Source organism: Eumetopias jubatus, unplaced genomic scaffold (assembly GCF_037043125.1).
Source record: "Eumetopias jubatus isolate StellerSeaLion01/CBP00866 unplaced genomic scaffold, mEumJub1_p1.0 scaffold_92, whole genome shotgun sequence".
Lineage (NCBI taxonomy): Eukaryota > Metazoa > Chordata > Mammalia > Carnivora > Otariidae > Eumetopias > Eumetopias jubatus.
In genome coordinates this window covers 566080-578722 of record NW_028274898.1, presented here as the reverse complement: position 1 = coordinate 578722, position 12643 = coordinate 566080, and the positions used below count along the sequence as shown (strand labels likewise).

At 45.5% G+C, this 12643-nt stretch overlaps 1 non-coding gene across 1 annotated transcript; it reads right to left on the bottom strand.

Moving 5' to 3' along the window:
- Positions 1 to 619: 619 nt before the first annotated feature.
- Positions 620 to 782, bottom strand: LOC148161689 (U1 spliceosomal RNA). Its single transcript, XR_015767411.1, has one exon. It is a non-coding gene; the product is annotated as a U1 spliceosomal RNA (small nuclear RNA).
- Between the last annotated feature and the right edge of the window lie 11861 nt (positions 783 to 12643).

Sequence of the window (12643 nt, the reverse complement as noted above, 5' to 3'; positions counted from 1 at the left end):
GTCTCCATCTGGCTTCATGAGCCCTATCCCTACTTTGGGTGTAGGGATTACTTCAACAAATAAACTTACAATAAATAAACAGTACATCAAGCCGGACCCTCTCTAGTCTCGGAAGGGTCCTCTGGAGCAAGGCTATACTAGGTAGGCTACCAAGTGGCCTAATCAAGGATACGGAGTCTGGGGATTGGGTGAGGCTTTGCAGGGTGCCTGGGGGGATAGGTGGGGAGGGGAGGGAGGAAGGAGAAGGGATGCAAACCCCTGTTCCCTGGGGAATGAAAAGAAAGCACCTTTGCTGGATCAGGGACTGCAAACCACATACTGAAATATAAGCAGAGAAATTGCTCTGCGAAAAACAGAAAAAACCCCGACAGCCAAGGTGGGATGTATGACCAGTGGACAGAAACTGTCCTGCATGCTTTTGATTGAGAAACAGCCAAACCCAGATTCTCAAGAAAGCAGCCCTTAAAAGCAGAGGTGTTTTCTTCAGGGTCCTGGTGTCCCCTGAGTGAGCTTCCTCTTCAGCCCATGTCATCAGCCAAAGTCATGGAAAAGACAAAACAAACAAACAGAAAAATGAATAAGAAAACAAAGGCTATTCTTAAACAACCAACAACAGGTGAAAGAGCAAAAGCAGCCCCCCACTGCCACTGCCACAAATAATGCAGAGGAGTTGTCCATACTCGGGGAAATCGCGGGGGTCAGCATGTCCCTGGTATGATGGAAGGGCCTCCCCTGGGAAAACCACCTGCTTGATCCCGGAGTCTCCCCTGCCGGGTAAGTGTGACTCCCTCCGCCTCCGCCCCACACCAGTCTCACCCCCCTTCCACCGGACACACAGGCTCACTCGCCTAGGCGCACCCCAACACCCTCGGCACCCACTCCTGTCGCAAGCATCCTCACCCTCCACACGACGCTTCCGAATAGGATGGACGCAACAGCGCTGCTACCTCCTCAGCCCCACGAATTCTAAGTTGCAGAACCCCACCGCCATGTTGCCTGGTTTGCATCAGACAAGCCCCGTCCGTGAAGTCAAGGGCTTCGCCTCAGTCCCCAACCCCACCCCATCTCCCTGCCCCCCAGCTCCCCTCCCAACTTGGATTTCAGTACTGGTGTTCCTCCTTCTCCTCCTCCAGTCCCCCTTCCCCTTCTCCCTTCCCGTGCCCTGGCTTCCTTCCTCACCTGCCCAGTCTCCTCTGTCTCCTGAATTGGTTACCACTCTTTCCTCTCCCTGCAGCTATGGCCCCCCAAACCCTACACAACCCCCCCACCCAGCCCAGGGGAGGCTGTACCAGCCAGAGAGAAACATGAGGGAGGACTTTCCAACAGCCCGCGAAGAGCAGATACAACTCTCTCTTGCTCTCTCTAGCTCTCTCTCTCTTTCCCTTTGGGCCCTGGTTGGAGGACACCGAGTGCCATGGCTGCACCTGTACAGTTCAAACCAGTCCCCACAGCCTCCCCCAGGCCTGGACACTGCGGGGGGGAGGGGAGGACCAAAAGTCCGCAACCCCTGGGCCCTCGGGCTGACACCAGCCCACAACACTCCACACGCTGAACACATCCCAGGGCCTGCTTCTTCCCCAGGAGGGCTCCTAGGACAGGGACGGCGCGCCCCCTCGTGGCTTCGCGGGGAGACGCCCAAGGATCCCGCTGTTGAGGGCAGGGCCAAAGGGGACCACTGCTTCTGCTCCCTTAAACCAGGCTCAGCGTTCTCAGCAGGGGGTTAGTGGGGTCCCAGGCTCCCCACTCGGCCACCGCCTGCCCTCCCTCCACCGCTGGGCGCTTCCCCCTGGAGGGGATTTCTGCAGTCAGGTCGGCCTTTGGAGGGAAAATAGCCAGGTCTGGAAAACTAAACAGACTACTTTGAAGAGATTTGGGCAATTGTATGGTCATGGATGGAGCGCCCTAGGGTTCTGATTTGCCTTGTCTTGCTTGCGCCTTGAGGTAGTGGTTTACTTTTCCCGGAATGTTTAAATTAGAAAAGATTGGAGGGTGGAGAGGGGGCGTCCAACTTTAGTTGTCACCTGAGATCAATAGTGTGCTGCTGGGTAGAATAATGCCCCCTCCCTAGGAGCTGTTCAGGCTAATGCCAGGAACCTGTGCACATGTTCCATCCTGCAGCAAAAGGGACCCTGCACAGGTGCTTATGTTAAGGACCTTGAGATGGGGAGATGATCCTGGATTATCCAGGCGGCGCCCTGCAATGACAAGGGGGTCTTAAAACACAAAGAGGCAGAGAAGAGGTCAGAAGGAGGCTGTGTGAGGAGGACTCTGCCTGCTGGGGCTGGGGCTGGGGCTGAGCATGGAGGAGGGGCCTCTAGGAGCTGGAACAGGCAAAGAGACACATTGCCTGCTTAACCTAAAAAATAGCGCCAGGTATTTTACCAGCCAAATTGGGATTCCTGGGGAATAAAAGGGAAAGGTGATGTGGGACAACCAGCTGGTCTGAGGAAAGTCACCTAACCAGAGCTGTGCAGGGTCCCTGGTGTGGCTTTCAGTGAGGTCCTGCTCAGGGCCTCCATGGGAGGAAAGGCCAGCAAGTCAGGGGGCAATCATTTGAAAGCAGTAGAGGGAACAGGACCTGGAGCTCTCCCAGGCAAAATGGCCCCTAATCAGGAGCCAGATCCGTCATCGGAAAATAATCCAGAGCTGACACATGTGAGAACCGCCAGAGAAGGATATGAAAGCTTTTAGTATAAGTTTTCCATCAGTTGTAAATGTTAAACCGAGAAATAGAAAATATAAACAACACCCTCTCTATCTTTAAGAGATGAAAACTACAACGTCTGAAAGGAAATATACTACAAGGTATTGACAGAATTTAGAAAATGCAGAAGAAAAATTTTTGATAGAATTGTATTGACTCTGTAGATCTATTTGCATAGTATTGCCATATGAATTATATTAAATCTTCCAATGCATGCATACAGTTGTTTTTTTCCCCCCATTTGGTCTTTCATCTCTCGCAGAACCATTGCTTCTTATGCTTTTCAGTGAACAAGTCTTGCTCTCCTTGAATGAATTTACACCTGACACTTTTACTGTGTTGTGTGCCATTGTAAATAGAATTGCTTTCTAAATTTCCTTCTCAGATTGTTCATTGCTAGTGCATAGAAACACAACTGATTTTGTATATATGGTACCCTGCAACTTTACGGAATGAGTCTATGGACTCTAATATTTTTGTGTGTGGATGATTTGAGGTTTTTCTATCTTTAGGAGCATGTCCTCTGTAAATAGAGATACAGGTTGACCCTTGACCAATGCGGAGTAAGGATGGTGACTCTCAAGATCAAAAACCTGTGTATAGAGGCGCCGTGAGGGGCGGTAGCAGCGGCGGTGGTGGTGATAGTGGCGGTAGCTGTGAGGGGATTCCGGGAAGATGGTGCTGATTAAGGAATTCCGTGTGGTTTTGCCATGTTCTGTTCAGGAGCAAAGTTCCTGCATTCGTCAGGATGATTGCTCCGGAGGGCTCCTTGGTGTTTCACGAGGAAGCCTGGAACGCATACCCCTACTGTAGAACAAACCATTATGCCTCAGTTGTAACGAGTGTATATATGAAAGATGATTTCTTCATTAAAATTGAAACATGGCACAAACCAGACTTGGGAACATTAGAAAATGTACACGGTTTAGATCCGAACGCATGGAAAACTGTTGAAATTGTCCGCATAGATATTGCAGATCGAAGTCAAGTTGAACCAGCAGACTACAAAGCTGATGAAGACCCAGCATTATTCCAGTCAGTCAAGACCAAGAGAGGGCCTTTGGGACCCAACTGGAAGAAGGAGCTGGCAAACAACTCTGACTGTCCTCAGATGTGTGCCTACAAGCTGGTGACCATCAAATTCAAGTGGTGGGGACTGCAAAGCAAAGTAGAAAACTTCATTCAGAAGCAAGAGAAAAGGATATTTACAAACTTCATCGCCAGCTTTTTTGTTGGATTGACAAGTGGAATGATCTGACAATGGAAGACATTAGGAGAATGGAGGATGAAACTCAGAAAGAACTAGAAACAATGCGTAAGAAGGGTTCTGTCCGAGGCACGTTGGCTGCTGATGTCTAGATGAGTCCCCTGTAGGGTCAGAGACAATATGAAACTGTTTACGTAATCAAGGTCAAGTGAGGGGAACAAGTGCAGCCAGTGATGAGTGAAGAAGGATCTGACCAGTATCTGGCAGTGCTGACGTTTCCCAGATGTGTGCTTGTGATGACATACTCACAGGTTCCCAACCACCTGTGTGTGTGTGTGTGTGTGTGTGTGTGTGTGTGTGTGTCTGTGGCTGCATATAAAACACATGTAGAGCTACAGATCAAGATACACACACTTGTGTATATATGTACATACAAACATACTGAAAGGATTAGTACAATTTCTCCAAAGTACTGTACCTATCTTCAAGAATGTTTGGTTGTCTGACTCAGTTGCCTTAGGAGACAATGGCTCCGACTCCAAATCGGAAGTAGGTGTCCACTCCCATCAGTCTGTAAGCCTCGGGTCCTGATTCTGCAACAGAATCTGTAGTCCTTTGTGTCAGCTTCATACCCCCAACAGAGAGTAAATGATCTTTGGTTAAAGTAAAGATTGGTGTGTGTAGCATATTTATGTTAACTCTTTAGGCACTGAACTTAACATCCTGTCAGGTAAAGCTCGCGCAGCTGTGTGACTCACAAGGTCACATTCCCAGTGGCTCAGGTGACATGTCTCAAAGAAACCAAAGCATCCACTCAGTATTAGGTGTCTCTCCTAAAGTTCACTCTTGAAGGGCAAAAATGTGGCTCACAAACAGCTTGAAATGTGTTTGATAAATGTTTGTCTCATAGTTTTTTAAAGTCCAATTACCCAAATGACTTTCAGGACGGTTTGTTGTTTTTGTTTTTCCCAATGCTCTGCCTTTTTGACAGGACCCACGAGTCAATATACACATAGATTTATTCCAATTTGTTTATAATGAACCAGTCATTGTGTACATGACATATAATTCTATACATTCCTTCTTTTACCTGTTTACTTTCAGATGTTGAGATGATGGGAGGTTACTTGCCTCTTCCACTGACATCCTGAATTACAATTCTGCTCTCTGTTTAAAAAAAAAAAAAGGCTACTTTACCTTGTTATTCATCAAAGTCATCATAGGAGGTGTTTAAATCTGCATTTGGGGGGGCATCATTCCTTTTGAAAGATTTTATTTATTTTGGAGATAGTAAGTGTGAGCTGGGAGAACAGAGAGGAGGGAAAGGTAGAAAGAAACTAAGTAGACCCTGTGCTGAGCATGGAGCCGAATATGGGTCTTGACCCCACTACCACGACATCATGACCCGAGCTAAAACCAAGAGTCAGACCCTTAAGTGCCCGAGCCACTCACGCACCCTTGGTGTTTCTAAGAATAGAAAAGTCATTTTTCGCTCAAGCAAATAGAGGGTAATCTGTGAAGAATGATTGCAGATCATGGACTAAATATTTAGTGTCCAATGAATCCAAAATTTTGCTAGACATGTTTTCCCAAGATTGTGTAAAGTTACTATGAGCCAGCTCACCGGCAACTTCCAAAGCCCCAAACCTTTTTCTCCAAGACCTAGGGCATACTGTCACAAACTCAACCCAGCCCCTTCTTGAACCACATTTCAAGTGATCAGTTTTCTTGCATGACCCAACAGGCAGAGCAACTTTCCAGCTTGTTATGGGCATTAAGGGTCTCCCGTTTCTGTTACCAATGGAAGTAAGTGGTTTGCTTCATTATTTGGCATCTAGAGCCATGATTAGGGTCAAGTTTGTCTCCCCAGAAGTCATTAGGTGCTATTAAATGCAGTAACTTTCCTCCCACTACACTACACTTGACCCCACTCATGTATTATATTCCCTAAAACTTCACTTTCTGAGTAGATCGTTACTCTTTTTATTCAAGGCCCACCCAGGCAGCATTATTAAGATTATTATTAAAATCATGTGGCTTCAGATGCAAGGGTCCCCTACCCTGGCCCTTCCTGACCTTAGGGCACAACTATCTGCAGTAAGAATGGACAACTCCAACCCTTATCCAAACATCACTGATCCCTCTCAGTACACACTTTCTTGGAGGACACCTACAGTGTGGGTAGCTCCAAGTCGGAGCTAGGTGTCTGGGGCAGAGCCTCATGGTAACATCCTCCTCCTCTTGGAACCGGTGCTTCCCAGCAGCATAAACCACCACAATCCATCCTCTGGGGCTCCTCGGCAGGTGCACAGTTTCACCATGGACGAAGTTACTCTTCCAACCTCTTTGCCTAGCTCAGGCTGCTCCTTGCAGAGTTGGATGCTGCTGTATACATTCCTCAGTTTCCCTGGATTTTTCTGAAATCAACTTGTCCTTATTTTTACCTCCTTTGGCAACCACCTGCTCCACCATTGTCTTGTCCTTCCTAGGGTTATTCTCATCCTCCAAACCTGCTGATTTTCTATCTTCCATCTGCTCCCTCCGTTCTCTGTTTTCAGTGTGGGCTCAGCTCAGGCTCCCGCAGGAGACACACAGGGAAGGGACCAAGTCAGGTTTCAGCTGTAGTCCCCAGGGCTGCTTAACAGGCACCTCAGACCCTCCTACACTCACAGAAACTGAGCAGGAAGGCACTTTGGAGAATTTGAATAACAACCTCACCATACAGGAGAGGAAGCTGAGGCCCAGAGACGTGAAGAGATTTTCCCAAACACCTTCAACACCTAGTGGCAACGGTGCCCCCACACAGGCCTTGGCTGCAAGCTTCCCTGTGGAGGCTCCGGAACACACCCTCGAGAACCCCACATTTGAAATTCAGGGAACACTAAAATTAAAAGTTCAGCTTAAAAATAAAAAATTCATTTTCAGGAGACGTTGGATCAAATGTTGGTATTTCCACTGTTAAAAACAAGGCCATTCTGGGGTGCCTGGGTGACTCAGTCATAAAGCCTCTGCCTTTGGTTCAGGTCAGGATCCGCAGGGTCCTGGGATCGAGTCCTGGATCGGGCTCCTGCTTGGCGGGAAGCCTGCTTCTCCCTCTCCCACTCCCCCTGCTTGTGTTTTCTCTCTCGCTGTGTCTCTCTTGGTCAAATAAATAAATAAAATCTTAAAAAAAAGGCCTTTCTGGGGACCAATCTTTTCTCCCAATTATATAATTCTGTTACTTATATTAGCTTTTCCATCACTGGCTCAGGGATTAGGATCACAGAACACAAAAGTATTAAATAATACTTACCATAGTCACAAATAAAAGGCACTTCAATGATTATCTATAAAATATCTGACTCCTGTGCTAAAGTTCTCTTTCCTGAGAGCTGGCACTGGGTCTGCCTGCTCACCCCATGTCCCCCGTGCGTCCGAGAGACTGCCAGGTGAAACATTCAGTAAATACTTGTGAAGCAGATAGATAAAATTTACCAGCAATAACGAGCTTTTACTGATCTCCAGTCCCAACCATCTTTCCATTCAAACCCAATCCCGGTTCTGGGCTGAAGCAATAGAAGCACAGCCTTCAGAAAAGCAGTCCAAGATGCCAATAGCAGCTTCACCACATGTCCCATATGCTTTTGTGGATCACTTAATTATCTCTTTGAGCATATTTATCTCGTGTATGATAGAGAATGTAGAATATAACTTCGAGAAGGCAGCATGGACCACTGGAATGTTAGACGGGAAATGGGGTATCATGCAGCAGACAGGGGTCCCATCCCTGGGCACCAGCTGCAGAGCTAAAGAACACCTCCATCAGAGTCACTGTGTGCCTCTTAGAATGCCCTGGGGATAAGGCCCACAAATCTGCATTTCTGACAAAAGCTCCAAGGAGATTCTCACGTATGGATAAAGCCTGTTTTAAACAAAGAGCCGAGGATGGAGACTCTGAAAGACCCAGTGCTCACACCCTTCACCCAAAGTGGCTTTCAATGGAGAATGGGGACATTTCTGGGAAGGGCTCCTACTTAATCTGTGTCCTGCTTCCATGATTTGGGTTTTTAGGCCCTCCGTTTGCCTGTAGGTTTCCTCCTCTGCTCTAATTGCTGGGGAATGTCAGCCCTCATGGGGGTCATTTCTTTATGAAGACCTCTGTCATTTATTCTCCTCCTGGAGAAGGGACAGCGGAGATCAGGTCTGGGGTTCCACAGTTCTAGCATTCCTCCTAAGCTACCTGGCTAAGCTGAAAGCATCATGACAGATCGAAATGAGGTCAGAGAAGAGGATCCCAGAGGAGTGAGATGCTGAGGGCAGGCCCTCTTCGGAGAGAGAACCACTACAAGGTCACTATCAGACCTGTTCAGGTGGGGGACGACTTACTGACCAATTCCGTGAGCAGAGAACCCACCCTCGTCATTCCAAACTCCTGAGCCAAAGGACTGCAAGATAACACATGTTGGTTGCTTTAAACCACTGCTTTTCTAATTGTTAATATGCATCAATAGAGAACTAGTTCAGATGCTTATCTCTACTTCCCCGGGTTTTTAATGTTTAGAAACATGTATGCTAATCTCTACCAAGGAAAAAAATTTGAGAATGCACTGGGAGGGCGGGTAGGCGGGTGGGGGCGGAGCCACGGCCAGAAGTAGAATAGTGGAGGCAGTGGAAGCTCTGGCAGCTCAGGACTGAGAGCAAGTCAGAATTACCCTGATGCTTCAGATTCTCTTCAGTTTCTCCTCTCATTCGGTCTGCAGTCTCAGTTCATTTGAGGAGCAACACTGGTGTTACCGCGGGGGCATTTAATAAAGAACTTGGTCCTGTACAGAAACTCATCGTGGACAAGATTAGAGAATACAGAACTAAGCTACGGGCATCTGGAGGACCCATTGATACTGGCCCAGAGCACCAGCAAGACCTAGGGAGGGAGCTTCTGAAGCTTAAATACACATATGGTAAATCAGACATGAATACGTTCCCGGAATTCACATTTGAAAATCCTAAATTTGAAGTCATCGAGAAGCCACAGTCCTGGAAAACCCATGTAAAATTTATTTGGAAATTTCACCTAGATTAGTTGTACAACTGGATCAGAATAAACAGTTCTCAACTGTCAAATGTTCTTTTGAATTCTGATTCCAAATAAATTATTTGGTGATGTTGGATGTAGAAAAAAAAAAACACAAAAACCCAATAACCACAGTAAACATCTGTTCCTCACCTTCACGTAATGTTCGTTAGCCCTTGTCACATGAAGGACACCGTGAAGGGCATTTCCTATCTACAAGAGGTTCTTTCTAACACCCTCTTCCTGAGACCATGAGGTGTGTTCTTTCTGGCCGCAAGGAATAAAAACCCCAACTTGCTTCATGGGAGGTACGTTCCTATTGATTTAGCTTAAGGGAATTACCGTCAGCTAAGGTTATGATAGGTCTCAGGGATCAATTTTTCACTCATGTGTGGTGGCGGATTTCCCAAAAATGACGTACTTTTTCAAGGTAAGATTGCCCCCTGTACTTCATCTTTTCTTATCCCTGCTGTCTTCCTAACTATGGGAAATTGTATAAAACAAAATAGTGATATAAAACAATATACACAATATACACAAAACAATAGTGTATAAAACAAAAACAAGATAGACAGGGTTTGGGATTTAATAAGAGCTGTTGGGGCACCTGGGTGCCTCAGTAGGTTAAGCATCTTCCTTCAGCTCAGGTCATGATCCCAGAGTCCTGGAATCCAGCCCCACATTGGGTTCCCTGCTCGGTAGGAAGCCTGCTTCTTCTGCACCCTCTGCTGCTCCCCCTGCTTGTGTTCTCTCTCTGTGTCTCTGTCAAATAAGTAAGTAAAATCTTAAAAAAGATAATGAGAGCTGTTATAATCCTGAACTTCTGGGGAATTGATGACAAGGACCCCAGGGTAGCAGGGAACAATGGCTTTGGGCTTTTGGAGTTGCAAATGGGCATGTGCCAAAGAACAATACATGGTTTTGGGAGATACCTTAGCAACAATTTTGGCCATAATGGCCACAAAATCCATCATCCACCAGTCACTCTGTACACAGGTTATCCAGGTTTAATTTTGGCGAATGGCAACTATTTCAAGAAAGACCAGATAATTGCATAAGAGCACATCCAACAAATATGGGGATGATGTAAAAGGTTGCATTGCCAAATCAGGCGCCACTAATCATAAGTCTTACCCAGGATCAAGTTTTACTCACATTTTCAAAGGGAAATTGTGAGGTACCTGCAAAGCAACTGAGACCACTAACACTAACTGCAAGAACCGATTTCCCACATGAGGACACGCTCTAACCCAGGCAAAACATACATGGTCTCTAAATGTTGTGTGAGGTTACCACACAAAGTGGAACTCTTTGGGTTGATTTCCCATGGCTATGCTTACATAGCTGAGGTGACTTTTTCTAGCGAATAAGGCCATATTAATCCACAGATTCTTAGTTTGTTTCCCTAAATAGTTCTATACACACCAAATCACCCTCCTGAAAGCATGCCAGGGACGGGCCTTCCCAACATTCACCACCATTTGGGTGTTCACCAACAGATTCGTCACGAGATGTTTACAAGGAAAATTGACCAGGACACTTTCTTCCCTCCCTCCTTCCCCCTTTCTTTTTTGTCTGTCTTTCTTTGTCTCTTTTTCTTTCTTTCTTTCTCTCTCTTTCTTTCTTTCTTTCTTTCTTTCTCTTTCTCTTTCTTTCTCTTTCTTTCTTTCTTTCTTTTTTTTTCTTTCTTTCTTTCTTTCTTTCTTTCTTTCTTTCTTTCTTTCTTTCTTTCTTTCTTTCTTTTCTTTCTTTCTTTCTTCTTTCTTTCTTTCCGTCCTTTCTTCCTTCCTTCCTTCCTTCCTTTTTCCTTCCTTCCTTCCTTCCTTCCTTCCTTCCTTCCTTCCTTCCTTCTTTCTTTCTTTTTCTTTCTTTCTTCCTTCCGTTCTTTCCCTTCTTTCCTTTTTTTTCCTTCCTTTATTCTTTCTTTCTTTCTTATTTCCAGGCCAGATCCACTGAAGGGAAATGACCAAATGAAAGAACACAGTTTCCCTTCTTTTCCACACATTGTTTAAGTGGAGCTTGTAAATCAGCAAGAATCCAATAATTTCCCTAGGAAAATATATGCAGGGAAGGACAAGTTCCTCCATTACCCTTCAAGGTCTTCCAGCTTAACTAAGAATTAAGTTTACCTGAGATATTGAATATGCATGAAGAACTGATATTGAAATTCAGACCTTTAAAGAATAGAAACTATTAAGGCAGACATTTCTTATACATTTTAGACAAGGAGACAATACATTTCCAAGGGACGTTTGGGAGCTCTAATTTGGAGTGAGTTCTATGCAGAATTCAGTCCCTCTGCTTTAAAGGCCTTGGTGAGAAGGATGTCTTTTTACTTCTTAGTACAGGGGATGCCTTTTTCATAGGGGAGATGGGTTTCCTGCTTTCAGGGAGACAGAGGAGGGTTTGAGTGTCCTTGCAGCAGTTGCTATTCAAATAGCTACAATTCAAAATAATCAATATGCCATTGTGGTACATATTGGGCAATCTGACCTTGGCCCCTATGGGTACCATGGTTTCTCTTAGGCTTGCTCATTACTCAGTACCTCTTTCAGAGAGAAAGCTAAACATATTATTCTTAGAAATACCAAGGGGCATCCAGGTGGCTATGTCGGATAAGCATCTGACTCTTGATTTTGGCTCAGGTCATGATCTCAGGGTCGTGGGAACCCCACGTTTGGGCTCTATGCTCAATGCAGAATCTCCTTGGGATTCTTTCTCCCTCTCCCTCTGCCCGTAATCCCTGCTCTAAATAAATAAATAAATAAATAAATAAATAAATAAATAAATAAATAAATAAAATCTTTAAAGAAAAAAAATAAAAAATAAATACCATGATCTTACCTGAAACTAATGTAACGCTGTATGTTAAGTATTCCAGAAATTTTTTAAAATTATTTTAAGGGTCACCTGGGTGGCTCAATTGGTTAAGTGTCAGTCTTTGGCTCAGGTCAGGATCCCAGGGTCCTGGGATAAGCCCCATGTCCAGCTCCCTGCTCAGGGGTGAGTCTGCTTCTCTCTCACTCTCCCCCTCCCTCCACCACTCTGCTCTCCCAATCGCTCTCTCTCAAAGAAGTAAAGAAAATAGTTTTTAAAAAGCAATATAATGGTCCTCTCTGGAATCAATGCACTGATAATTATGCTTTCTTTTTGCTGACTCCCAGTCCCCCCATTTCTCTTTATTACCTGTCTGACCTACGTCCTTCCCCCAGTGATAGAGCCCTCTCAGGTGCACTGCTTAACCTGGAGGTGGGGCCAAAGAGAAGTGCACACATGGCTAGAATGGGCTGCCTTCAGAGTCAGTCATAACGAAACTACAGGCAGTTAGAAACGAGCCTAAAGTACCATTAGGAATAAGCACTGTGATATTTAGTGGTATGGATTTTAGGTTTGCTATTGATATCAACTTCCTTGTACAAATATGGTTAGAATCAAACATGACAGCAGGGCATCAGACAAAATGAAAGAAAACTGTGTCAAGTGTGAAGGTACTAAGTTACCAAAGTTACTCTCAGTTGTAAATTGCTTTGTCCCTCAGCCCCTCATTTCCACCTGCAGAACCTAGAAGACGTTCAACAGAGTCTCCACTTGCCATCAGATTCAATCTGGGGACACAATAATTTAAACTGTTAACCCAAACTTTCCATTTTTTCCTAATGTGTGTTGAATACCAGGTATTTCG